Source organism: Asterias rubens, chromosome 3 (assembly GCF_902459465.1).
Source record: "Asterias rubens chromosome 3, eAstRub1.3, whole genome shotgun sequence".
Lineage (NCBI taxonomy): Eukaryota > Metazoa > Echinodermata > Asteroidea > Forcipulatida > Asteriidae > Asterias > Asterias rubens.
The window spans coordinates 1,798,480-1,826,226 of NC_047064.1; the positions used below are offsets into that span (position 1 = coordinate 1,798,480).

The 27,747-nt window shown below is 37.9% G+C and overlaps 1 protein-coding gene across 2 annotated transcripts in view; it reads left to right on the plus strand.

The window, feature by feature from the left end:
* The first annotated feature begins 9,777 nt into the window (after window positions 1–9,777).
* LOC117288412 (homeobox protein Hox-A5-like) overlaps window positions 9,778–27,747 on the plus strand; it is a 36,881-nt gene continuing 18,911 nt past the window's right edge. Inside the window, exon 1 of one of the 2 annotated variants that reach the window (XM_033769263.1) lies at window positions 9,778–9,872. The gene's annotated coding sequence lies outside the window, so the exon portion shown is untranslated. Of the gene's footprint in view, window positions 9,873–23,276; window positions 23,489–27,747 lie in introns of those variants that run through there. The other variant, XM_033769262.1, reaches the window with a different exon arrangement.

Below are 27,747 nucleotides of genomic sequence, written 5' to 3' on the forward strand. Positions count from 1 at the left end.
ACTGTCGGAGTCTGAAGTTTAGTTTTCCAAAACTAGATCTGATTTGTTTTCAAGAGACGGTATATAAACTGCTCACAAAAAGTAAGGAAACTTTTTTCAATCCAGTATATTTGTTATTATTTAATACTCTCTGTGTATATGGTATGTATCAATGCAAAGCTGAACTGTTCCTCTTTAAAATGATACCACATTTGCAATGATTACATGTTGCTGAACTTGGCTACACGAATAACAATGAGGCAAAGTCACAAATCAAATGTGCCAAAATTACCGTTGTCTGTGAATGGTCAATAGGTAATGCTCATTAATCAAACCGATCAAGCTTTTCAGAACCATTAATGGTTTACACAATGATTTGCACCAGTGAGCTCATCGGACACAATGATTTACCCTCATCTCATGAAAAACACCTTGTTTGATGGGTATTTGCAAGACGATATTCTACAGCCGCATGCAGTCCCATACTTGCAGACTTTGGACCAAATGCAATCTTTCAAGATGACAACGCTCGCCCCCATCGAGCCCGACTGGTGACTGAATACCTGAAAAATGTTAGGGTGCACCGGATGGATTGGCCCACTAACAGTCCAGACCTGAATCCCATGGAACAGATATCTGTGGGACCAGCTTGGCCTCGCTGTCCGTGCCAGAACCACCAACGCATCAACTGTGGCTGACCTAACGGTTCCTTAATGAAGAATGGAACGCCATTCCTCATCATCAGCGCATCACAAGACTTTTGTGCAGCATGAGAAGAAGGTGCCAGGCTGTCATCAACGCCTTCGGATCATCCACTCGTTACTGAACTTTTTGTATCAATAAAGTGTATTAAGATCAGTAAGTTGTCTTGCTCTATACCAAATTTCTTGTCTCAATAAAGTGGATTAAGATCAGTAAGTTGTCTTGCTTGTTTGAATTACAGTGTCAATTTGATTGTTCATACAGTAACACAAAATTGCCAATTTTGGCACATTTGATTTGTGACCTTGTCTCATTCTCATTAACGTGGTCAAGTCCAGCAACATGTAATCATTGCAATTGTGGTATCATTTTAAAGAGGAACAGTTCAGCTTTGCAATGATATATACCACATACAAAGAGAGTATTAAATAATAACAAATATACCGGATTGAAAAAAGTGTCCTTACTTTTTGTACGCAGTTTATTATATATATAAAAAAAAATAAAAAAAAAAATAGAACATTAGAAAATATTGTTTAATCAGCATTGGTTGTTATAATTTGAAGATTTTGTTTTGTACGCAACATCATAACTTGGTTAGCCCAAGGGCGCCCTCTGTCTCTGCTATAGCGAGCATCGTATAAATATTAATAACACATTATAGAACGTTGAAAGAGGCCGTGAACAAAACAGAAAATAATATTCTTTTGAGAAAATATAAGTTTGAAAATGGGAACTTTACATAAGCACAAATCTTTCAAACAAGCTTTCTTGATAAGAAAACAAGAACGATCAACTTGCTTGTAGAACATTTGCATGCAGCTTTGTCATTGTTATGAGTAATGTTGGTTCTGAGACGAACCGTTGGTCTTGACGTTTCGAACACACTCTGCTTGTCTTGTACTTTTGGATACGTCGATACCACATCGGTTCAGCTCAGAACCAGTACTTATCCCAAAAGAGCTGCATGACATGGTTGTACAATCAAGTTGCTCACTATAGTTTTTCGTATAAGATCCACACCAAGCAAAACGTGATCTCAGTGCACAAGGCCTTATAATATCTCCGTCACTTTTAATTGGAGTTAATTACAGTACAGATTAGTTGTTATACAATTATACAATGAACTGTGTATCATCTTGCGAATTTCAGACTATGAGTTTCATTTTCTAAGTACAAGGTGTTTCGAATCGCTTTCCGGTCCATACTGCCGTGATTCGATCTAGGATTACGGTGAGATTACACACAGCATTCGGTGCATACTATCTACCACGATAAACCCACCTCACAATGCTAAGCTTCTCATGTCAGCCCGTACCAGCCATAATTCATGCTCATCAATCCCCACTCTGGGATTTTCAGACTCAAATCTACAGATTTATGAGCGAATCAAAGAAGAAATATTGTCACCAAAGTACGAGGAGTGATGGTTGACTTGGATGGATTGCCACCGGGGCGCCAAGGGGATGAAGACCCACTACATCTCATGGTCAAAGTACGGTAGTTTGTGGACATTCTGTGAGGTCGGAACCACCAGGCATGCCAAGCTCTACAGAGACACCTCATCTCAGATAGAAATAGAATTGCCGTGAAAGATTTCAGTAAGTCACTAAGTGTAGTTCAAGGGTGATTTGAGGGCCATGGTTTGATGGAACCACATGCGAATCATACGTGCCACCGTCACAAGTTTCTTATAATTATAATGGGTTCTTATATAGCGTTCATATCATTCATTCAGTGACGCCCAAGTCGTTTCAACATTCAGTATTTTCCTGCAAGGTGTTGTGGAACCACGTTTTTCGATTACGATACCAACTCCTTTATAATAGCACCACATAATGGTTTACGCTATGCAGCGAATCAAACAAGGAACACCGGGGCGAACCCCTTCTATTTTTTTGATAAGAATGCACTTGGTTCTTAAACGAGCATTACAAAACACACGTGTCTTGCTTGAGAACATTAGTGTCTCGACCAGAATTCGAACCCGCACTCTGATCATGGACACTAAAATGCTCTTATCTGATCAGCCAGGACAAGTCACGGTACATTACATGAATATGAAAGTGCGGTTCCTGTCCATAATATACGAAATAGTCAGGTAACTACAATGAGTGTGCACCTGTGAAAACAGTATTTGGATTGGGAGTAATACACAAGTCTGACGAATTCCACAACATAAAATGAAGCTAAGCAAAATGTTCCCGAAGCAAAACAACCGCAGTGTAAACAAGAAAAGAAAAACAACATTGTTGGTGGTAACCTTTCTACGTAAAAACGAAAACCAAAATTTTAATTAGCAGGTTTTGTTTATTCTAGAACCATTAGTTGTATGTTCAACATAAGCACGAACATGGGCCAATATAGAATCACAACGGCTTCTGCATTATAGTTAATGCATTTTACTTTTTTTTAGGGGTCTTGTGTCATTTGTGCAATTTAATGTTTTCTGTGTTGTATAGTCGAATTATATTTAACTATCTTTTTATTGTTTTCACTGTCAAATTGTAAATTTAAGACAGCAATTCAGTTTTTAACTGCCAGTGTCTTTTTTAAATATTGTTGAATAATAAACCATTAAAAAAAAAAAAAAAAAAAACATTGCCTTGTGAGGAACTTGAAATGGTAATCTCGCGAGATTCAGTCATTCACTGCGGGATTAATGATCTTCATAATGTGTAAAATCTGAGCTGGGTTGTTTTTCACGTTCAGTGTCATAATAAGAGAGAAACTCAATGGAACAGTGCAGTCAGTCCAGTTCGCTCATTTCTGGACCAGAAATTTGTAACAGACAGTAAACAAATAATAAAAATAGGTGTCTCCTATCTGGGTCCAATCATAAAGTTGCTTAAGCAGGAAAAAATTTGCCTAATAAAAAAGGTTTTCGCTTTGCAAAAACAAGGAGTATACCGGTCACAGATTGTATATGAGAAAAGGCATTTTACCATAATTATTGAGAGAGACAAACTAGAAGCAGGCGAGATGAACTAAGAACATGGAGGCATTGCTTGATGGCAACAGACAGCGCAGGCTAGAATGAGATGGAGAATTTGTGAAGGGGTTTTCCTCCTGCAGTGGAGTGAGATAGGCTAGAAAGAAGAAGAAGAAAAAAGAAAAAGACAGACAGAAGACAGAAAGAAGAATATGACAGGTGACTGGAGGTTTCCCTTGCCTCCTGGACCTCCATGTTCGGACTGTATCGCATTGTCCAAAGAATTACAAATACATATTGGTTTGTTTTTCTTCTTACTTTATACGGCGTTTAAATAATGTTTGACCCATGCTGTGGCACAGTATTCAACATCATCAGACATTGTTATACCACTGCTTTGATACTGAGTGGATTTCAAACCGGCAATGTATTCCTGGTCACGCTAAACAAGCTGGACACTCGCATAAAACCTTTTGAAATTGTAATATTTTGGATTTAAATATTTACAAATGGGACGAACTGTAAAACTGCGGTCGCTTATTCAGACGCAAGATCCTTCCGATTGATGTAATCGTCTCTGCTTAAATGGAAACCGATGTTTCTTAAGCCTCAAGATTTACATTCAATATTAATGAGATTGTATTTTTAAGTCTCTAACTGTAAACAAATATCCGCGAAATGTACGGCACTTTACCTGGCTCCCTATAGCTGCCAGGTAAAGTGCCGTAAATTTTTCAGTGGAAGTTTTGTGAATTGTGCCGTGAAGGGGTAGTTTGCAAAACTTCTACCGTGAAATTTACGGCACCTTACCTGGCAGCTATGGTGTCAGGTAAAGTGCCGTAAATGTCACCGTTATTTTTTGTACAGTGTAATTATACTCTCCTTGCGTTCATACGACTTTGCGTAATAATATTTAGGTATGGAAAGGTTTGCGGTAAGACCATGTAATGACTATCTCTAAATGAGTTGGGGTGGTTCTGTTAAAAGAACCGTTGGTTTCAACCCGAAGTCTCGATCAGTAGGCATAAACTCTGATAATGTCTTCTTTCTACAGAAGTACGCAAACCTTTCCCTATCGTTTTTCCAACGTGCAAAGTTTCAAATCCAAAATATTTAGGTAAATAAGACTATATACATCAGTGTAATTATGCAGCTAATGTCAAAGGTCAAACAAATCATCCAGACTAACTTTTTTTTCTTTTCTTTTATATTCGTCTTAAAGGCATATAGACACATTTGGTATTTTATTGTCAAAGACCTGTCTTCTCACTTGGTGTATCTCAACAAAAGCATAAAATAACAAACCTATGAACATTTGGGCTCAATTGGTCATCGAATTTGCAAAAGAATACTGATTGACAGAAAAACACCCTTGTTGCACAACTTTGAGTGCTTTCAGATGCCTAATAAAATACTTCTGGACTAAGGTATTTCACAATTTGAGTAAAAAAGACCTCTATCTAAATAAAAATGTTACTCGCAGGGAGCCGTTTCTCACAAAGTGTTTTATTATCAACATGTCCCCATTGCTCGTTACAACGTAAGTTTGTATATGAACGATTACTTTGAGTATTTAGCAATATACCCATTGCCTTTAAAGGCAGTGGACACTATTGGTATTTGTCAAAGACTAGCCTTCACAGTTGGTGTATCTCAACATATACATAAAATAACAAACCTGTGAAAATTTGAGCTCAATCGGACATCGAAGTTGCGAGATAATAATGAAATATTAATTAATTATAATAATGAAATACAAAAGAAAAACCTTGTCACACGAAGTTGTGTGAGTTTAGATGGTTGATTTCGAGACCTCAAGTTCTAAATCTGAGGTCTCGAAATCAAATTCGTGAAAAATTACTTCTCTCTCGAAAACTATGGCACTTCAGAGGGAGCCGTTTCACACAATGTTTTATACCATCAACCTCTCCTATACTCGTCACCAAGAAACGTTGTATGCTAATAATTTTTTTTATTTTAGTAATTACCAATAGTGTCCACTGCCCTTTTTCTGGGGGGTGGGGGAGGGATGATAAATGTTGTCTTCTGTATATTGTCAGATTAATTTGCTGTCAGAGGCTCTCTGATTATAATTACTGGACGAGAAATATTATTTGGTCTAGTCTCTGGCCTTGAATGTGAATTAGAAAGTTGAACTCGCGGTAAATTGATGACAATGCAAAGGACAATGGTGCTGTTGACCTAATACTCATTGTTTACTATCTTTATTAGTCTATGGCAATTATGATTAAACGCAGCGTTTTCCTAATGCCCAATTTTTATAATGCATAAATGAGGTTGTTTATATTTTGGTTTTATTTATTTATTGTTTTATTGTAACGGTTTGTTGATGTTGATACCGTTATTGAAGCCACAATGCTGCTGCTGCTGCAGTTGTTGTTGTTGTCGTTGTTGCTGTTTGTTTGTTGTTTTCAGTGCTGTTCTTGCTTATGTTACCCTTGTTTTGGCCAGTTATTGTTACTCTTGTTTGTTTTATCTTGATTGTGTAACTCTTATTGTGGTTAATATTGCTCCCATTCTGATGTAGATTGATTTATAGTGCAAAGACACTGCATCAACACAATCAATGAAACGCTACATTGTGTGTAAAGACAGCCCGTGTCCTACATCGAGAACTGCGTTTCTATTTCTCACTGACTCCAGAGGGGAAAGAAAATAGTAATCATGCTAGAACGATTTAGGCAAACCAGTCGACTGCGATTTGGGACCACGGTTAATTTTCCAGCAATCTAAGACGGAATTACTTTTGGTGGCGTTCGTGTCAATTCGTTGCCGGGGGCAGGGAGGAGCGAAGATGATGTTGATGACTTGGATACACTTGAGAGGTGCTTGGAGCACCATCTTAAGGTGTGTGCAGGAGAAGTAAACCTGGCATTTGTGATGTTGCCGATGGAGGAATGATAAGAAAGTAGATATAAGAAGATGTTGGTGATGTGGGGATGGGGGAGGAATAAGATAATCAAAATGGCCTGGACAAAACGTCTTGCGGAAAACCACTGATACAATTACAGAAGGAGCTAATCAAAAAGAGAACATCCTTCCCCATATAAGGAGATGAAGAGATATAAGACGAAAAAACAACCACCCCAATCCCCCCCCCCTAAAAAAAAAAAAACAAAAAAAACAACCACAACAACAACAACAACAACAACAACAACATCAACAACGAAATACTATGGAAAGGTTTATCACCTTAGCATTTTTATGTAACCATTGTTTTGCCACAAGTAACCTCTTTGAAACCATACACCAAATTGATAATTTCAGGAGTGCGATTTATAATACTGACCCCTCCTCCAACCCTCCTCACCCTCTCGCGGTGGAAGATAACAACCCTTGCCTCATCAGCGTAGTTACATATTGAGTGATGGTAATGATTGTGATTATACTTCCCAATCAGTGAGAAGGAGAAGGCGGTCCCGTCGAATAATTCAACAAGAAGGACAACCTAAAAAAAAAAAAGGTTTCTACATTAATGAGACTAGAGACTCTCCAACTCAACTCACCCGTGTCCAATTCTAGTGCCAAAACGTACTCAGAAACCGTATATAGAGTTGCAACCTTGAGGTGTGTATTTTGGTAATTAACGTTTCGGGTACACGGGTGCTCATCTTCAACGCTTGTCATGGCTGAGTGAACTCAACGTGTCCAGCTATCCAATTATATTCTATCTGTGCATATTTTATCCCCAAGAAACTGCGATATATTATGTTGGATCTAACTAAGGTTTTAGGATGAGACCTTTAAAGACACTGGGCACTATTGGTAATTATCAAAGACCCGTCTTCGCACTTGGTGTATCTCAACATATGCATAAAATATCAAGCCTGTGGAAATTTGAGCTCGATTGGTCGTCGGAGTTGCGAGATAACTATGAAACAAAAAAACACCCTTGTTACACGAAGTTGCGTGCTTTCAGATGCTTGATTTCAAGACCTCAAATTCTAAACCTGAGGTCTCGAAATCAATTTTGCGGAAAATTACTCCTTTCTCGAAAACTACGTTACTTCAGAGGGAGCCGTTTCTCACAATGTTTATAACTATCAACCTTACCAAGTAAGGTTTAATGCTAACATTTGTTTTTGAGTAATTACCAATAGTGTACACTGCCTTTAAATGATGTTTCCAGGTGTCCATGTTTCCATGTGTCCATGAAACAAGACATGTGTGTATGTACATTTTTATTGTGCTGTGTTCTGTGAACGAATTGTTCCTATCGTGTGAATTCACGTGAGATGGTTCCTTCAAAGTAAGTCAAGGCTAATGACCACGGTTGGTATCCCGTGAAATTTAACATATTACTGAAATGAATAAATACACTAAACAAACAATTCCGCCCTCATTTATCTCAGATCCGGCAACTGGTATTTTTATGTTGTAATTTGCTTGGTTTTGTCAGCAAAGTCTTTAGATATTGAGTTTCATTAATGTATCCTCCCTTTAAGTTTTTATTTATCGAACCAATATTTGAGATTGTATTTATGAAACAATTCACCCAATTGTTTTATTTGTTTCCGACAGAAATTAAACAAACATATTTTTACGCACTTGTTGACACTTAAGACTCTCGTCTCAGATGACGTATATTTTTACACATATCGGTCAGGGAAATAATATTAAAATTATCAATATTTTCATTATTAAAAAAAGTGTATTTACAGAAATTATGCGAGGAAAGAAGAAAGTAACAATTTATGCCAGCTGCTTACACAATAACACTTCAAGTTAATGGTAATTTTGATAATCACCGCCCAGAGTTAGGATGTTGAAACATCAAAGTAGTACTTTCAGTTTATACTTCGGGTGATTAAGGCTTGTAATTCCTTTGGGCAAACCTGAACCGAGGTAGTTGACTCATGTTAGTATACCAGCTGATTTATTCATTGGTATTACCTCGTGATCGATATTTATTATGCTGCCTCTATCTTGGTCATGTTCCTCGTATCAAATAACAATAAGGAATGCTAATAATTATGTTGCAAATAATGAACCAGACTATTTTGTTCGTCCAGCGTCGGTTTGGTAACATTGATATCAATGTGAGAAATTCAAGATGGCTGCACCACGATAAAAGTCTTTTTACTGTCCAAGGCCGTGTCCGAAACGACGGCTTCGGCTACAGCTACGTCTAGAACAGCGCGTCGGCCAGTGTTGAAGAATAGGCAGACGCGCGCGATCTAGCCGTAGCTGTAGCCGAAGTCGCCGTTTCGGACACGGCCCAAGTTTGGTAGAAATCAGTGTATCAACGAATCAAATTCACATGTTTTCTCATTGACAATGAAGAAACGCATCACATCGGGTGATTTAGGACCGAGGTAGTTGAGGTACCACGTGATTAATTCATTGGTTTCGTCGCGACTCACTATCCAAGCTTGGTAAAAATCATGTTGTTTATTCTTATCAGAGAAGAAATGCAACACACATAAATTGAATTTGCTGATCTCCTAGTCCCCCTAAAAATGCAGAAACGAAATGAATTTTGGTTATTTATGCACTGCTGGAAAGACGATCTGGATAGCAATCCGCAAAACAATGTTACAAGGAGATGCTATTTCCACCCCTGCATCCTACGTTTCTCCCAGATGATCGCTACATCTCAAGGAATTAAACAAGAAGGAAAAAATGCACTAATTCATTCCCAGCCACGTCTAAGCGTAGACGTGTTTACTAAAGCAGTCTCACTTACCATCAATACAGCTCTGATTCGATTAGTTACACGCAAAACGATTACCCTTCTGACACGCGCGGGAACAACTTGAGAAACCAGAGATAACTTAGGTATTATGTGAAGAAAACAAACTGTATCCAACCTCACATAGTTGTGCGGCTGCAGCGTTTATCGCTCAATTACACGCATCAGAGAGACGAACATCCCTAGAGTCTTAAGCCGCATCTCTGAGTTATCAAGTACCGTGGCTACCTCTCCCTGAGACCCGATAGGGGTACCCGACTGAACGGGGCCCATCCCGGCCGTGTCCGCGGGGGAGAACTCGGTAAAAAGGCAATTAAATCGGAGGTTACGCACGGCCGGATAACAGCGACTTTTCATTATACTTGAGGTCCTGGGAGAGGGTCCGTCACCCGTAGCATCGTCCTGGAGACGGGGGAAGGAAGAGAAGAGGAGGTTGAGACATCTGCCGGGAATGAGATGGAGGATTCTCAATTCAGTTGAAGACAGAAATCCTCCTGGTGAACAAGCTGAGACAAGAAGTTCTTCAGCGTCCAAGGCCGGCAGCAGGTGTGTTACATTTTTGTTTTCATGTATAACAATAACATAAAATAAAAACCTTTTCGGAAACTTGTTTTTTTTTTTTTTTTTTTTTGGGGGGGGGGGTTTGTATGGATAATTTCTAATCAGGTGTTTCCATGAAGATGTACTTAAATGAAACTTGCTTGTATAAAACTTTTCTCCTAAAAAAGTTAAGTTACAATTGTTGATGATAACTCTGGATACATTTTATAATCTCATAAAATTTATGATGCAAAAAGTAAGTCGGGAATATCCAACGGACACAATTCCAACAAATCATTTCTGGATTGATTACTTACAACAAATCTCTATTTGTACAGTAAGTGCAATTACAAATTTTGATTTTAAAAAGTCAAGGTTGACAACGAGACATTGATAGAAAGGTAAAGTTGCATCAAGTTATTGCAACGTAGCGAGTAGAACATGTTTAAATAACTAGTGAGAGAGACTTCGTTAAAGTCAGTGGACACTATTGGTAATTACTTAAAATAATTATTAGCATTAAACCTTACTTGGTAAAGAGTAATGGGGAGAGGTTGACAGTATAAAATGTTGTGAGAAACGGCTCCATCTGAAGTGACGTAGTTTTGGAGAAAGAAGTAATTTTCCATGAATTTGATTTCGACACCTCAAGTTTAGAACTAGAGGTCTCGAAATCAAGTATCTGAAAGCACACAACTTCGTGTGACAAGGGTGTTTTTTCTTTCATAGTTATCTCACAACTCCGACGACCGACCGCGCTCAAATGTTCACAGGTTTGCTATTTTATGCATATGTTGAGATACACCAAGTGAGAAGACTAGTCTTTGACAATTACCAATAGTGTCCACTGGCTTTAAAGGTAGCTTACGCAGACACAAACTACATGAAAACTTGTTGCTTTATCACGATGTTAATGATGTCGAGTTAATATCATTGCAACTTTTAATGCTCCAGTCAACTGGTGCACGATTTATTTGCAGGTAACTCGCAATATACTGGTATCCAGTAGCCAATATCGATGAGCAATTATTACAATCCATTTTTGACATTCATGTAAAAGCTGTTTTTTGGGGGGCACAGGAAACTGACAGGGATTTAAACAAAGCGAAGGGCATACGACATTCAATGAATGACAGTTAAAAAGCCAACAAAGTCACAAGAGGGGGGGGGGTTACGACAATATTACGTATTAGCGAAATTACGGTATTTAAAACAAGGCTTGTGTAGGTACTGATTAAGATGACGTCGTCAATATGACGTACAGCGAGTTTAAAGAAAGTTGCAGGCTGTTTAATTCCCTAAACACATTTTGTACGTGGAAATGGCAGGGTGAATTATTATCATTATTATTTTTTTTTTTAAGCGGAGCCCCCCCCCCCCCCCCCCCTTTCTGGTGGCATCGCGGGTTCGGTGTATACTTCACGAACATTTTGCAGACACGGTTACTTTTTAGTTCGACTTCTTTGAATGTGAGACAACATCACATATCGGTTCTCATGGTTGAGCATAAAATAAACATAGCAATACAGATATATAGGCCTATGTCAGTTCCGATGATATTTTATTTTAAATTATAAAAATGATGTCACTCAGAATGGTGTTAAAATTTGTGGGGTTTGTTTTTATGCTTTAATGATTTTCACCAATGCTTCAGCTATTATACCAAATCAAATGATTTGCCAGAACAAACAAGGTTTGTTTAATACAAAGGACGGATCGGATCGAAAGGGGGGGGGGGCACCTTTGAGATACTTAACAAATCGTATATATTGTTGTTTTGGTAGAGTTTAGATAAATGATAAATCGCATGCTTTAAAAAGTATGGTCAGTGTTTCTTCATTGTAAGTCACATTAAGACCGTTGTCTTACAAGAGAGCCAGTTAAGACAGATCCCGCATATTTCTATATTGTGCTATTTGACCCGCGATCGACTATTCCAATCCAACGCAGCATAATTATAATTACCCCCTAGTTACTGAGATGAAATATGCAAGGAATACCCATCACTTCATCACTCATTTTCGAATTGCCTACAAAGAAGAAGAACACGTGCTAAACACAGAATGGTGTCTAGTCAATACCAAGGGCATCTAACAGGTACCGTAACAACATAACATATAAAACCACCACCTAGAAACTAAATAGGGTGTCCAGCGCTCTCGGGCAGGCTTTGGTACTGGTGTTTGCTCTCCTCGATGTTTAAACAACATCTCAAGAAACTGATGATCGGCTTCGCTGAAAACAATGCCTTGGGACTCTTGTACAGCCTAAGAAGTGTTATACACCTTTAAGATGAAGAGCCGAGGGCTGGGTTTCTCGTCTCTACACCCTAGATGACATCGCCAGCTAACGGTAGAAAGCTAGGCGCCGGTTGATTGGTCCTACATCAATCACGATCCCCATCACCGGATACGATGGCTAGCTTGCATCTGACGTAAACGTCTGCTAGAGAGAGAGAGAGAGAGAGATAGAGAGAGAGAGAGAGAGAGAGGGGTGGCGGCGGCACTTTCGACGGCAGCGATGAACGCAAAGATCAGAAGAGAAAAAAATAATCCCCCGTTTTTGTTGTTGTGAGGCAAGAACAAAAGCAAAATCAATACTTCCTGTGTTGGGATCAATTTTACAACAAAGGTTTTCTTTTTAGGAATCCTTTAATTTGACAAAACAAACAGCAGTCAAACCGAAAAGGGAAAGAAGTGCAGCTGTGAATCATTATGTAAAACTCATTCTACTCTTTAAAACAAACACTGTATAAAAAAAAATACTGTAGTAAAAACAAATACTGTATAAAACAAATACTGTGGAAAAAACAAATACTGTATATAATAAAATAAGTATTTATCTGTTTTCATGTATTTCCAATTCAATGTCTATGTTACATTTGCGTTTGCTATGTTGTCATTTATCCTTCGAGAAAGATTATATTAGGATCGAAACATCAGACCATTATTTTTTATTTAATTAGGAAGCTTTTTAAACAAAGTTTCGCAATTGTTGATGAGTGTACCTTTTGGTTTCTTTAGCAATTTGTATCTAATTCGTTTTCTTCTGTCATTAAAAACAATTGGTTTGAATAAGAGTAAAAAAAGAAAAAAAAAAAAAAAAAGTTTTGATTTATTTAGAATGTAGACAACGAAGTTTCGCAGCCGGTTGATTGCACCTTTCTGGGTTCCTCTTTTCGTTCTTTCAAATTTGCTTTCTTTAAGTTTTTTAAGAAACAAACCATCATATAATTGTAAAAAAACATGACTACTAAGTTATACTAAACTTACTACTATTGTTTATTTTGTGTTTGGGGTGGGGGTGGGTTCGTAATGCAGAAGCAGATATGAATAATAATAATAATTGACCATTTAACTTAATTTCGGCTGAAGTCTCCGACTTTCTAACCTTGATTAGCTTAATTCACGGAGAGGGAGAGAGAATCGCTGAGATTGTTTTGGTTAAATGAATAACGAGCATCCGTCGCAATAATGAGCTTTATTTAAATGAATGATATTAATCAAACATCACTTCGCTTATTAATCATTCAATTTATAACAGTGTCCACACTCCTCTAAAACCTCTCATTTCTGTCTGTGTTTAATAACCATGTCATTATATGGTTTCACTGTTTACTGCAAGCCAGCTCCCCTCTCCCCCCAGCCCACAAAAAAAAAAAAAAAAAAAAAAAAAAATCTACCCCCCGCAGTTTCTTGGTCTCTCAGCTCAAAATTACTCGCACTATTACATAGATGATTTTCCGGTAGAAGACACAAACCGGGTATATTTAACTGTCACTTCTCGTGAAATCCCGTATCTTTTCTAATAATCAGTCTAGGGGGCCCCCTTGGTGTGTTCTCTAGTATGATAGTTTATTGCTTAGGACGGTAAATATACATACACTGCTAGCGTTGAATTGGAAGAAACCCTCGGGCTAGTAAATCGTGTTGATTCACAGAGAGCAACGCGTACCATAAGGACTATATCCGGTTAGGCTTCATGAGGTAGAAGTTTAACCGTCAACAACGGCTGCAGTGCCCGTGGCCCTCGCCATGTGAACGCAAGGTCTGGCTGTTGTAAAGCGTATCATTGTCAATTTTATTTATTCAAATCTGAACTGAACGAACTAATCCGTCCGATCCAGCTAAATTCGGTCAACTGCAGTCCAATTCAAAATTAGCTAGTCAAATCCAGTGAAATCTAGTCGAATCCGGTTTAATCCAGTTATCCAATCCACTACAATCTACTACAAAACCAGTTCAATCCAGCTTAATCCAGTACAATCCAGTAATAAGAGTGCAGAACAATTAAGCACAATCCGGTACAATCCAGGATAACCAAGTACACTCCAGTCTCCAGCTTAAAAGACACTGGACACTGTTGGTAATTGTCAAAGACCATTCGTCTCACTTGGTGTATCTCAACATATGCATACAATAACAAACCTGTACAAAATTGAACGAGATAACTACGAAGAAAAAAAAACACCTTTGTCACACGAAGTTGTGTGCTTTCAGATGCTTGATTTCGATACCTCAAATTCTAAATTTGAGGTCTCGAAATCAAATTCGTGGAAAAATACTTATTTCTCGAAAACTACGTCACTTCAGAGGGAGCTGTTTCTCACAATGTTTTACTATCAACCTCTCCCCATTACTCGTTACCAAGTGAGGTTTTATGCTAATAATTATTTTGAGTAATTACCAATAGTGTCCACTGCCTTTAATCCTACACTCCAGTACAATCTAGTACAATTCAGTAGAAGTAACTACCATCCGGTACAATCCGGCTCAATCCAACTCAATCCAGTACAATCCAGTCCCCAGTACAATCAAAAGTCAAAACTGTCTAATGAGTCTAAATGGTGACTTAAAAAAGAAAACGTTGAGTTCGCGAAAAAACAATCAGCCAAGCAACAAATCAAACGAATATCTAAGCGCCTCAGCAAAACAGTTTGCAATTGTTTCTTTTATATAGGCTACCTCAATAAATCTAGAGTATCATGTACCTAAAGTAAAGAGTGGACCCTGGAAATCCCAAGGGACATATTCCATACAACCCGAAAACAACATCAACACACGCAGCCAAGGCCCCCCCCCCCCCCCGAAAAAAAAAAAAAAAAAAAAAAATGTGGTTTACGTCATATTTTGTAAATAATCGAGGTTTATTAATTGTATCAATGGTTGCTATATTATTACTGTCATTTGGGGTGCACAACTTATTGTAACTGACCTGACTGTACACTGCAGAAACCAGGTGTTAAAATTGACACCATATAGATACCGCATACAGAATCGTTTTTTATTAACACCAACTAATAGTAACCTTTTCTTTTTAATGGTTGCCTTCGAAAGGGGATTTCTGTGGGTGGCTCTCTAAATATCAATAAATAGTTTGGTTGTATACGATACGCAGCTACTTTACGATGGCATTCTCGCTAAAACATTACAAATTAATTAAGTATGTCAATACTATGTTTTAAGTCCCGATGTTATATGTTGAAAAGCAGAGTCAAACTCTAATCCATTTTTCCATCGGAGTTAATCCACACATCACGAATCCCAATGGGGCGATAACTATGTTTATGCAAAAACATATAACTAAAAAAAAGTCGACCAAAGATTTGGTATAGAAGAGTTATTGTGACAAACATGAGTGATGTGGATATGTACTTTTAGACGTCTGCTGTTTAAGTATATACAGAAATGCAAGTGGTAGCTTTGTGGCTAATTCTGTAACGGACGTGGAATTTAAACGATAACGGACAAAAAACATACACATACATAAATAATATTAATAATATTATTAAAAATAGAGTACAACAAGATTACTTCGTCTTCCCCATACATTGTCCCGTTTACCAAATCGGTTCATGTGAATCCGATTTCATAACTATCCCGTGATGATGTAATATATAAAATGTAACGCTATATTATAGCGTTAAATTTGCAATGCCAACTTATGCCATTTTATTGTGAGTGATTATTCCGTATGAAGCCTAACTCCGAGTAAACTCTGTTAAAGGCAGTGGACACTATTGGTAATTACTCAAAATAATTATTAGCATAAAACCTTACTTGGTAACGAGTAATGGGGAGATGTTGATAGTATAAAACATTGTGAGAAACGGCTCCCTCTGACGTGACGATTTCGAGAAAGAAGTAATTTTCCACGAATTTGATTTCGTGACCTCAGAATTAGAATTTGAGGTCTCGAAATCAAACACAAAACTTCGTGTGACATTGGTGTTTTTTCTATCATTATTATCTCGCAACCTTGACGACCAATTGAGCTCAAATTTTCACAGGTTTGGTTTTTTGCACATGTTGAGATACACCAAGTGAGAAGACTGGTCTTTGACAATTACCAAAGGTGTCCAGTGTCTTTAAAGATAAGAGCCCAAGTTCATAAAGCCTTTATAATAAATACAACAGAAATACATGTGTATGCTTAGCAGAGACAGCCAATATCCCCTTAAATTTGCATTGTTTTGACTTATTGTTTAGGCCTACTTAGCAAAGAGTTTTGCTAAATAGTTTTATGAAATGGGCCCAGATTGAATAACATGATTTGATATGATGGTGACATGAAACTAAAGGAAAAACAACATTTCGACCATTTTCACTACAAATTGAAAAAACTACTGTTATGATTTGCATATCAAAATCGCACACATTTTGATTGCACTCGATGACGTCACCCGTTCCGAACACTTGGCGGTCATAACACAACAATTATTCACTCAATGCTGAATAATTCATGAGCTACACAAAATGATACAGCTTCAATTGAATAAATTAATCAGTATGCATACAGTGACGATTACCCAATACTGTCAGGGTTTGGAAATAATTACTCTTGCACATGGTGTTTATTTTTCATAAAAAAAAATAAAAAATGAACCGTAAGTATAAAGCAAAATTCAGCTGAGTATGACGAACAAAGTAATAATTCAACAAAATCAATGCAAATAAACCTTCAAATGGATGTGTTGCCTTACTTTGATTTTTGAATCTGCCCCAAAATTGAAACAGAATCGAGACATATCGAACAGTAATTTTTTAGGAGAAGCTAAGTATGGCGTTTTGCAAGTAAGCAATTCAAAATAGTGTAAGACATCATTATATTACGTTGTTAGATTTGTTGAGTGTTAAACACAATATTATAGATTTGACACCACATGTGCGCTTGTCCTTTTTTAGTGGTGTACTTTTTAACATCTCCAGTGTTCACTAGACACCTGCATTATTTTAAGCTACGTCATCAGTACACAACGCTGCTATTATTTCAAACAAAAATAAACCATCATCGCTACACGTTGAAGTAAAAGTTGAATTATCTTCAAAAGAAGAGGACAACAATAACAACAAAAGTGTACTCACTTCTGGTCCCTGTGACCTCCACTCCAGTCGTGTTTCCAATTTATTAACTCTTCCAGCCCATCTCTCATCATTAGTGTGGATGAAGCGAGTCCCAATATGGAGATTTATAGGCTCGACTGGAGACAATCAAGCTACCAACTTTTTAGTCTGATGTACAAACTTCTAGATAGACGACTGTTTGATGTACGCTCACTGTGTCTGACATCAACGGCTGTTTGTAGCCATTGCCTATGGTTTGCAAAAAGAGGGAGGAAATGTTGATTATGTTGAATACAGATATGGACATACGAAACAATGATACTCAAACTTCCATTCGTGGTCTCTTGAATTTTCTGCAGAGTAAGAAGTTCGTTCGTCTTAAAGGCAGTGGACACTATTGGTAATTACTTAAAATAATTATTAGCATAAAAACTCACTTGGTAACGAGTAATAGGAGAGGTTGATGGTATAAAACATTGTGAGAAACGGCTCCCTCTGAAGTGACGTAGTTTTTGACAAAAGAAGTAATTTTCCACGAATTTGATTTCGAGACCTCAGATTTAGAATTTAAGGTCTCGAAATCAAGCATCTAAAAGCACACAACTTCGTGTGACAAGGTTTTTTCTTTCTTTCATAGTTATCTCGCAACTCCGACGACCAATCGAGCTCAAATTTTCACAGGTTTGTTTTTTAATGCATATGTTGAGATACACTAAGTGAGAAGACTGGTCCTTGACAACTACCAATAATGTCCACTGTCTTTAAACCACGAACTCATTGACCTATTTCAAATAAAAGCATTTTCTATTGTACAAAGTAAATTTGTATGATGTTTGTCTCTAAATACGACGGGTTCACAACAACCTGAAGCAAATTGTGATTAAGAGCAAGAAATTTTGCAGTCCAAAACGTCATGAGATTACGACATTGCATTGATAAAAACAATGTAATGTATTTACACCAAAAGACAACAAAAAAATAAGGTAAATAAATACATTAAAAATAGTGCTAATAATATTACGGTCAAAAACCAACACTAGAAAAAATGATAAAAAGTTAATTTTTTTTATTTAACAATTATATTTCATTTCAAATAGTCGTCGATGGTTGATGAGGTTAGGTTTTGGTGTCCAGGGCCAGACAGTGTGTGTCAGTAAACTGTGTTGTTCTAGTATCCGATTTGTGATTTACACGATCGTGGTTACGAGGTTACCACCAATAGGAAGGAGCGATGAGCGAAAGCCACCCACAGTTTGACCTCTTGGAATGGTGCACCATGGGAGATGACCTCTAACAAGAGTGCAATGTGGAAGTCCACCACTCAGATTAGGGCACTCTGAAAAGTTACCACCTTAAAATAATATATCCCTTCTTAATAGGTGGCAAGGTGCAATTCCACGTATGTTCTGCTTAAGCAGAAAATCATGTTTAAATGCTAAGCAGAAATGAGTAGGATACCAGTCATAAATTGTACACATTACATAGTAGTTTGACTGGTAACCTTATTCTTTTAATTTTGTTGCGATTGGCTACTTTTTCTGCTTAAATGCAGCCCTATGAAATTAGGCCCAGGTCAAAAAAAAAAAAAAAAAAACCTACAACAACACCTCACAGTTGACTGCAAACGAACCTGACATCGTGCTGTACCAGGAGTGGGGTTCCACTTTGACACTTTCGAGTGAAAATTGTTTTGCTCAAATGACGTAATATAAAAATAATGTGGAATATTTTGCTTTCTAGCAGTGCTCTAGCAATGCAAATGTCGTGTGTTCGAATCCCACCCGAGTGATTTGCCTGTGGATCTGTCTCATATAACTCGGAAAAGTAATGAGTATCCAGTGCTTAATACACGTCGCTGTAAGGGAACAAAATACATTTTAATTGTGCTTTCATTAAAATTATACATTACTGAACTATTTTATTTATGTAGTTTTATGTTGTTATCATGCTACAAAAACACAATTGTAAAGCCGACACTGTGGAAAGTTCATTATCATAGTCCGAATGAAACAAAGTGTCGTCGGCTGGTTGTCGTGCATGAGAGTCTACAATGATTGTGTATGTAGTGCAACAATAGGCAGTTAGTCTTGCCTCAATGCGCCACATCAATTTCTCTCTTGTGTGGATGCTTTAGATGGGGAGGACTAGACTTATTATTTATAAGAAAACGACTGCAGTCATTTATCACTATTCACACTCTTATCGTGGATCTAATACAAGATTTAAGAAGGGCATTGAGAGAGGCTTAGTTCTTTTCATTTTCATGGGAAAAACAGAGAAAGTTGTTAAACCGAGCATTTTTCATTCTAGTTGGACTATGGTGAGTCATGTGACATTGATCAATCATGAATTGTTGTTGAAAAAAGGCGGGAAAGGAAAGGTGACACTTTTTTGGTCGCAGTTGTGTAAAAACGAATGAATGGAAGTTTAAAGGGTAATGCGTTATAGGGATGGTTTGACTACAAGTTGTGTTTTCTATTTTTGTTATCACACCAATGTTGTTATGGTTCAAAAGTTGTTTCTTTGGATTTGTGCAATTGTCACTTGGCAGTATAGACATGGTTACAATTAATAATGGCTTTACTTGTATCCATTTTAACTAATACTAATGTAATGGAACTACAACAAAATGGGCGGCGGTCATGCTTTTACTACAGCAAATTTTTGTTATTTATTTTCAAACTTTGTACATTGGGGAGGCATTATATAAATCACCTTAGACCAACAACTGCAAAGGCAACCACGACGAGATAGAGTCGAATCTACAAAATGTTGTCCAATTCTACAAAGATATTGCAATGTTGTTTGAAATGATTTTAAATGTTATTGACATTGACAATAACATCAAATAAAACTTTATGCGAAATAAACATTGACTAAACGAACAAGTCCCAAATTTTTTTTAGTGACACTTTTTTTTTCTCACGACTTCGTCTCAATAGTCTTGACGGGGTTGAGGGTTAATTGCCTTCCGATTCTTGACTGAAATTAATGAGAGGTAGAGGTGGGTGCACAATTTAACGTGAAGACATTTCAAACGGGAGAGGCAATCACAATGGAGCAGTTTTAACCGTTAACATCGACCAAAAAACTAACCCGAAATAAATCAATCGCGACGCCCTCTGTCATCGCTTCAAACAATTCGTAAATTAGCGCGACTGTTTCGCCTTTCTCACACTCTCAAGGCAGTCGCAAGCACAGAGCCCCCACATCAAAATGGCACCAAGACGTCGAGAAATCAACCATGATACAAATAAACGAATTCCCTTTTTCATCTCACTTTTATTTCCTTCCCGGTGCATATAAATCCTTCCACGAACAAGTACATCTTGTACGGCCACACAATGTGGATTGCTGGGTTGCCAAGCGGGTCGATTTTACCCACAACGCGGCCTAACCACGAGCCCTTTTCCCCGGGTCGTGTGACCCTTGCAACCCTCTTGGCCTAATAACTTCATTTTGCCAACTGTTTCACGCCCATTTCACGGCATCGAATTCTTCACGTCTTAACGGCATTGTACTTTCAAATTAATGCAATGAAAGCAAAACATTCATTGTTTTCTCTCTATGCAAACACTTTTTCAAGTTTTATATTCTCGGCCCATTTAATTTACCTTCGTTCCAAATAAATAACCAAACTGGATATTGATGGAAAACAACATGCGCTCTTGATTTGCCTTCTTAAATAATGATCAGATATTAAGAAGATTATAATACATTTTCGGACAGATTCGATCAACGAAATAATTACAGCAGCATTACAAAAATGTCGTACTTATTTCAACGAGGAAATATCCCAACCGACTGTTCACACAGGTAGGGTAGTCACCCTTTTAAGTAACTTATAAATTTCATTTTTCAAATACACTTAAAACAAAAGAAAACCCACGTCCGATATCTTATGATAAAATAAAACTCTCGCTAAACTTTGGCACACCCAAAGAAAACAATACGCGGTACTTGTATACAATATTACAAGATCCCCACAACTGTGTCATAATCGTATGCAAGACGTCTCACCACACATATCAAGCTAATTATAGGCGGGTCCATGCTATGACTTTCAAATTTCAAATATGAGAAGTTCTAAGACCGGGGACTAGAAAAAGGGTTGCATTTACATGAAAAGGCAATTTACACATCTAATGAGCTGTTGGGCCGGACTCCATCGGGACCGTGTGTTTCCTGGGGCTGGCGAACGTGTTTTGGATTCACACTCCCCTATAAATATTTCATTTTAACCCATCAGAATTTTGCAAGGAAGAGTGACGATAAACTGTTAGTCTTGTTAATTTATTTTTAATCTACTTAATACGGAGAGCTGTGTACTGCAATTGAGGAATTTTGTCTTGGGGTTCAAAAGTTTGAAAGTTGTTTTTTTCTTTTGAAATAAAGAACATTAAATGAATGCAATACAGATGTTATTGATGCTGATTTCAGGATGATTATGATGATAACTATGATTATGGTTGTGATGTTTATTTTTAAACTACTTAACACGGGAGCTATGTACTGAAATTGAGGAATTTCGATAGTGAATGCAACACATGGGTTATTAATGTGTATTTCACGGTGATTATGTTGATAATGATGATGACAATGAATGTGGTGATGATTGTGGTGATTGTGATTGTGATTGTGGTTGTTATGTCTGGGGAGATGGCAACATGACAAGGTGGTGAAAATGAAGTGATGAGAGTAATGTGATGGTACCCTCAAAGTTTAATGGTGATTTGAGTGGTGAAGGGTTGCAAATAAAATATTGTATTATGGTGATTCGACTGATCGTGAGTGTAGTAAAAAGCTGGTTGAAGGTGGTTTACGGGTGAATTGAGTGGAGAAGGTTTGGTAAAAATGTAGTCTGACTGTGATCTAAGTGGTGAAGGGCTGTATTAAGGTAATTTTATGGTGATTTGAGTGGTAATGGGTAGAGATGAAGGTCGTTTGATCGAGATCAGTGGTGATGGTTGGTAAGGGTAGTTTGATGGTAACTTGTGTGGTGATGATTGGTGTGATTAAAATGGTGATGTGAGTAGTGATCGACGACGACTACGACTGTGGGTGTAGCAGTGGAGGTGTCGATGTTAAGGGACACTGTGAGGTGGTAGTGGTGACTGTCGTGTTAATTTTAGCAGTTGACAGCGGGTCCGTGGCGGGGGTGAGACAAAGATGGGGGCATGGTGGTGATTCTGGGTAGTGATTTGGGTAGTGATTTGGGTAGTGATTTGGGTAGTGATTTGGGTAGTGATTTGGGTAGTGATTTGGGTAGTGATTTGGGTAGTGATTTGGGTAGTGATTTGGGTAGTGATTTGGGTAGTGATTTGGGTAGTGATTTGATAGTAGCATGATTATGCCGAAGGTGGTGAGATGACTTTTCACCATCATCACCACTCTCAATCATTAAAATTATAATTCCGAACCTCAACTAAACTACCAGGCGCTATATGACAATGATAAATATGAATATCCCCCAAGGCGGGTAAAACCACAATTTAACAATGACATTTATTTCTGCGGTTTGAAATGCCACAGTGTTGAAATTGAACTGACTTCATTTTCACAGGATTGCATATCTTTTTTATTCCCATTCAAAAGGCAGTGTATACAGAACGCCATAGAAATTCTGGCAATTCTGGCCTAATGATGAACGGGTTCCATTCAAGCTATACCAGGGTTGAAAGGGGACCTCTCGTCACGCGTGGTTGAGAAAAAAGCTTTTCTGCAAACCCATACAGGAGAGGTATATTTATGGCGAATTTGGGCTTTGTCATCCTTTTGGCTTTGCCAGTTCCTTTGTGAATCTAGAAAAATATGATACCTACACGGCACCTCTGCCTATGAGCTAGGGTTAGTTCATACCACTGTTAACGGGAAACAAGCTTGCAACTGTAACTTGGAATACCAACGCAATCACTGGTATGCCAACTAGCTGTGTGGAACACTAGGGGTAGTTCAGGTACCGCAACCGGCAGTGAGGACATGCTATTGGAAGATCAGCAACTCAAGTCCGACTATTTCACTCTTCTTGCTTGAATCAGAACGACCTTGGTGTACTGTGCACCTTCTCCAACAATCCCGCCAAATAAAGGTAAAGTTTCAAACGGCGGTGTCAAACTAACTCCTTAGTCCCTTGCTGGCTGATGAAACATTGTTATGGGGTACGAACCGGACAGGTCCTCCCATAAGACACAGCACCCAAGAAACCTCAAGTCTTAACCAGCTTCGTGACCAAGGAGGGTAGAGGGCGGCAAGGGACCACCGCTCCTTTCATCCAAAAAGGTGAGAATTTATGCCCCCTCTGACACGCCTCGCGTGAGTCGTCCAGGCGTCTTATTTGCACCTTGCCAATGAAACCTGTAATTAAATGCTTGGACAGTGGCGTCTACAGTGCATGCTAGAGTAGGGAAAGGGGTGAGACGGGGAGCCCAAGATAATACGTGATCTGTGGTGCATATTTGTTGGGGTATACGTCTAGTGGGCATTTTTGTTGAACTAGAAACTTGTACAGTACAGTGAGAAGGGCTTTGTTTGCTGTTTGGGCAAGTCTGAGTGTATTTGCAAAGTAACGGTGAGTGAATACTGGGATCATATTATTTTAGATTGTGTGCAACATAATCACAATAGTTTAAGTTTGTTAAATACATACAACTGTAGTTATATTATGAATAGGGTAGATGGCCTTAGCTTTCGATCCAATCCGGACCTGTAGTTATATTGATATATTTAAATTATGTTGGGCTTCATTATTTAGCTTGCCTTCATCACATGATGTAGTTTTGTATAGCATTTGACGTTATTATCTTATTAGCTGTTGCAAACCAACAAAAATGACCTATGGATATATGCAAACAATAATTAACACAATACTATTATTTTGTTGTAATATTAAGTAATCCGAAGTGTCAAACTAATTAAGTTCAGAAAATCCATGCCCTTGAAACTGATGATACCCACGCTCTCCAGTCTACCAAACATCACCAAACCCCGTCAAGGGATTATATTGATGTCACCTTTTAAAAGTTGAATCATCATGCCTTGGGGACGAGGTTTTCAAAAACGAATCTTCCCCATCAATTTTCAGGAAAAAAAACTCTTTTGGAGTTGGACATATATACACCGGGTACTACCCTGGTCTCGTGTTGTGAATCCACTAATATAATAAATGGCTTGATAGATATTCAAGAACCATAAACTATAATAATGGCCTCTGTTCATCACCATTTTAAGCTCCAAAAAGCCTGGCTGGCAAGCGCACTGGCTAATAGAACTTGACGGGTTTCCTGAGATTAAGAGCCATTACTGAGCTAAGTGGTGATCGTTACGACTAATAAAGTACGCTAACATGTTACCCCTCTCGTAATCAACGGAAAATTATTTAATATAGCACACTTTATCCAATAAATGGGCAGGGGCCGCTGTGTAAGAGCTTCATTCACCATTAATCTCATCCGATGAAAAGTGAAATGAATGACATTTTGTTGGTGTTCCTTTATAGTTTTGCTAGACATTCAACGAAGCGCATTTATACAAAAACATAAATGCTGCGGTAAGGTTTGTGCTTTTAGTGTCAGTATCACAGGTAAATGCTCATTTATTTTCATGTTGATTTTTTTCCCCCCTTCTCTCTTCCCTGAGGGTGACTGAAATTGAGCACCGAATTTGTTTTTTTATATTTCCATAATATTTGAAAAGTCTGTATGTTGCTTGGACTGAACGCGGCACTGAATTAACAAAACGGTACAGTTTAGTTTTTATCAGTGAGCAGACTTGTGGACGCTGTAGACAGGGACACATTTAAAAGAGCTTTTAAGCACAAAAAGCAGCTAAGCATATCAACAACCAGAATAAGGTTACCAGCCAAACTACCTAGTCACGTGTACAATTTGTGAGTGGTATCCTGCTCATTTCTGCTTATCAGACAATTGTTAAGCAATATAATCTGCTAGTTCGTAAGCAGCTCGAAGAAATTGGGCTCTGGTTATAATAGCTAAATTGTAAAACTCTATACTTTAGAGTTGCATGGGGTGATCGTATCTCACAACACACCGAGTTGAAGTCACTGTGGTTTTCACACATACAAATCTGACAACAAAACTACACTATCGTAATAGTGTTAATTCATCATGTTGTTCAATTTGTATCCGTGTTTAAATAAACGAATTACTGTAAATGAGTATCGGTGAATGTGCAATCGTCATAATTTGTATAGGAAGACGAATAATGCATGTTTCATAATATTCACGATTTGTATAATAATGGCATCAATACGTCTCTCTGCGTTGACGAATCACTTGACATAAAACTAAGTCATTTACAAACAGTATTGTTTTTAAAAACCCATTGGAAAAACAAATCCATACCATTAGATGTCAATTTATTTCGTTGGAATCTCCCTACAGCCTTGTATGCTTTTCTAGTGGAGTATACTTTCCTACGTGGTTGACACACCTCTAAGATGTATATACGATCATGGCGGGTTACACTTCTTGACTCTTGGGATTAGATCATTACGCAAGCTGATGGAGCGTCTCCAAGTTCTCAAGAACAGCGACATGACCCAAATCTTAATACAGGAGTCCTCGGAATTGATTGATTTACACTGATCTAAAAAATGTCATGCATAATGATCCACAGGTAAACATAGTATAACTCAGAGCTATGTGTATATATCATTTGTTGTGCCCTTATTCGGCAAACATACAAAGACGTAATGGTTACATATATTAATGAAGTGGCATTAACGTCGGTTTGCTCAAAATTCGTCAAACTAAGAACTTTGGATCATAAACTCTGACCCAAAATTTTAGAGAACCATTTCAGTCTATCATCTTAACATCCTTTAAATAGATCATGCTGCGGAAATGCAGTTGCTGGACCACAGCAACTTATGTGTATCCATACAAAAATAAAGAGAAAAATCCCCCACATACTTAAGCGTACTAATTAAACGAACGAACGAACGAACGAACGACAACAACATCAACAATAAATAACAAAATAACATTAAACTTAAAAACAAACCATTTGTATGAATTAAAACCGACAAACTGTTGACACAAAAACTTAAAGTTTGGGTCACTGTGTGAAATGAGAATATCGTGAGAAAAATCTAGTTGATGTCAAATCATTATCACAAATTACAAATTGGTTGTTATGTTTTTGGCAATGTCAAAGTCAGCTTTGATACATTAATGTAGTAAAGCGAATCTGAATTCAGCATCATAACAGTTTGACTATCCTCACACTGTAATACTCCGAACCCAATAGTCCTCACACGAGTTCAAGACTGCATGACGAGGCAGGCACGGAACACCGAGAAAAGCGAGAGGGTGCGAAAACCTTGTCGTCACGGGGCCGGGCCGTACGGCTGGCCCGACGGGTGAAAACTCCACCTTCTCGCTGCCTTGGAGTCTCTTGCCCCTGGCTGGGGTAATTACTCACAGCTACCGTATACTGTCATCGTGTTGAATGGAGAGCTGTGACGAGAAGGTCTTAGGGCTACTACTGTACAGCAACTTTCATCGTGAACAGCCTGTTTGCCACCCCGTTTATGGAAATCACACAATCCTTGGTTGATATGAATCGAGGCTAAGTATCAAAATGATAATTTTGGTTTTGACTGGGATTATGCAAGCTCGAAGGATTAATAATGATTTATGTTTTGTTTTTAGGAAAGAAAGAGCAACCTTGCCCCTGCAAGATGACTTATTGGATAATAAGCCAGTTCGTCTGTAAATTCGTTTTTATTGTTTCAATGCTTGAGAAACTACCCCTTTCTCAACACTACGTTACTTCAAAGGGAGCTGTTTCTCACATGTTTTATATTATCAACAGTTCGCCATTGCTCATCACAAAGATACGTTTTTATGCTAATATTTATTTTGGTTAGGAAAGAAAGACATGGAAATTACCGGGATGAAAATACGCACATTGCAAGTTATGATTATAATTAAGCAATTCCATATGTATTTATTATTGGAGGCAGTTGTATTTTTTTCAACAAGTTTGTTCTGTTTTGGGGGTTGCCTTGTGTTTATTATAGTGGTAAACACGTATACTGCTGCCTTATGGCGAATAATATGTAACTAACATGTACAGGGGTAAACCAAATCACAGTTATGGGTTGTCTTTTAACAGCAGATGTCCCTTGTGACGTAGGGGTCAAAATATCAATGCCAAACCAACGCATTGATGAACCTTCATGGTGTGTATTGTTGTGTTCCCCTATAGACAAGTACACTAAACCATATTATTACCCCAAAACTGTCACCAAGGATGACTCAAGTGAACTGTAGCTCGCGCAAGCCAGAGTATACCTGCAAACAAGAATGCTTGCTACATGTATATGTGAACAAGAGACACCGAGATTAACCTCAAGCATGTACACGACGTATGTGTACATGTTGTACGCCATATGAACAGAGGAAAGCAACATGGTTATAGTGGTATCAGTGGAAGTAGTAGTGTCTATTTTCTGTATTAATGGTAATAAGATGCAACTTATACATTTCCATTTCCTCGAGTGCTTTTTATACTGA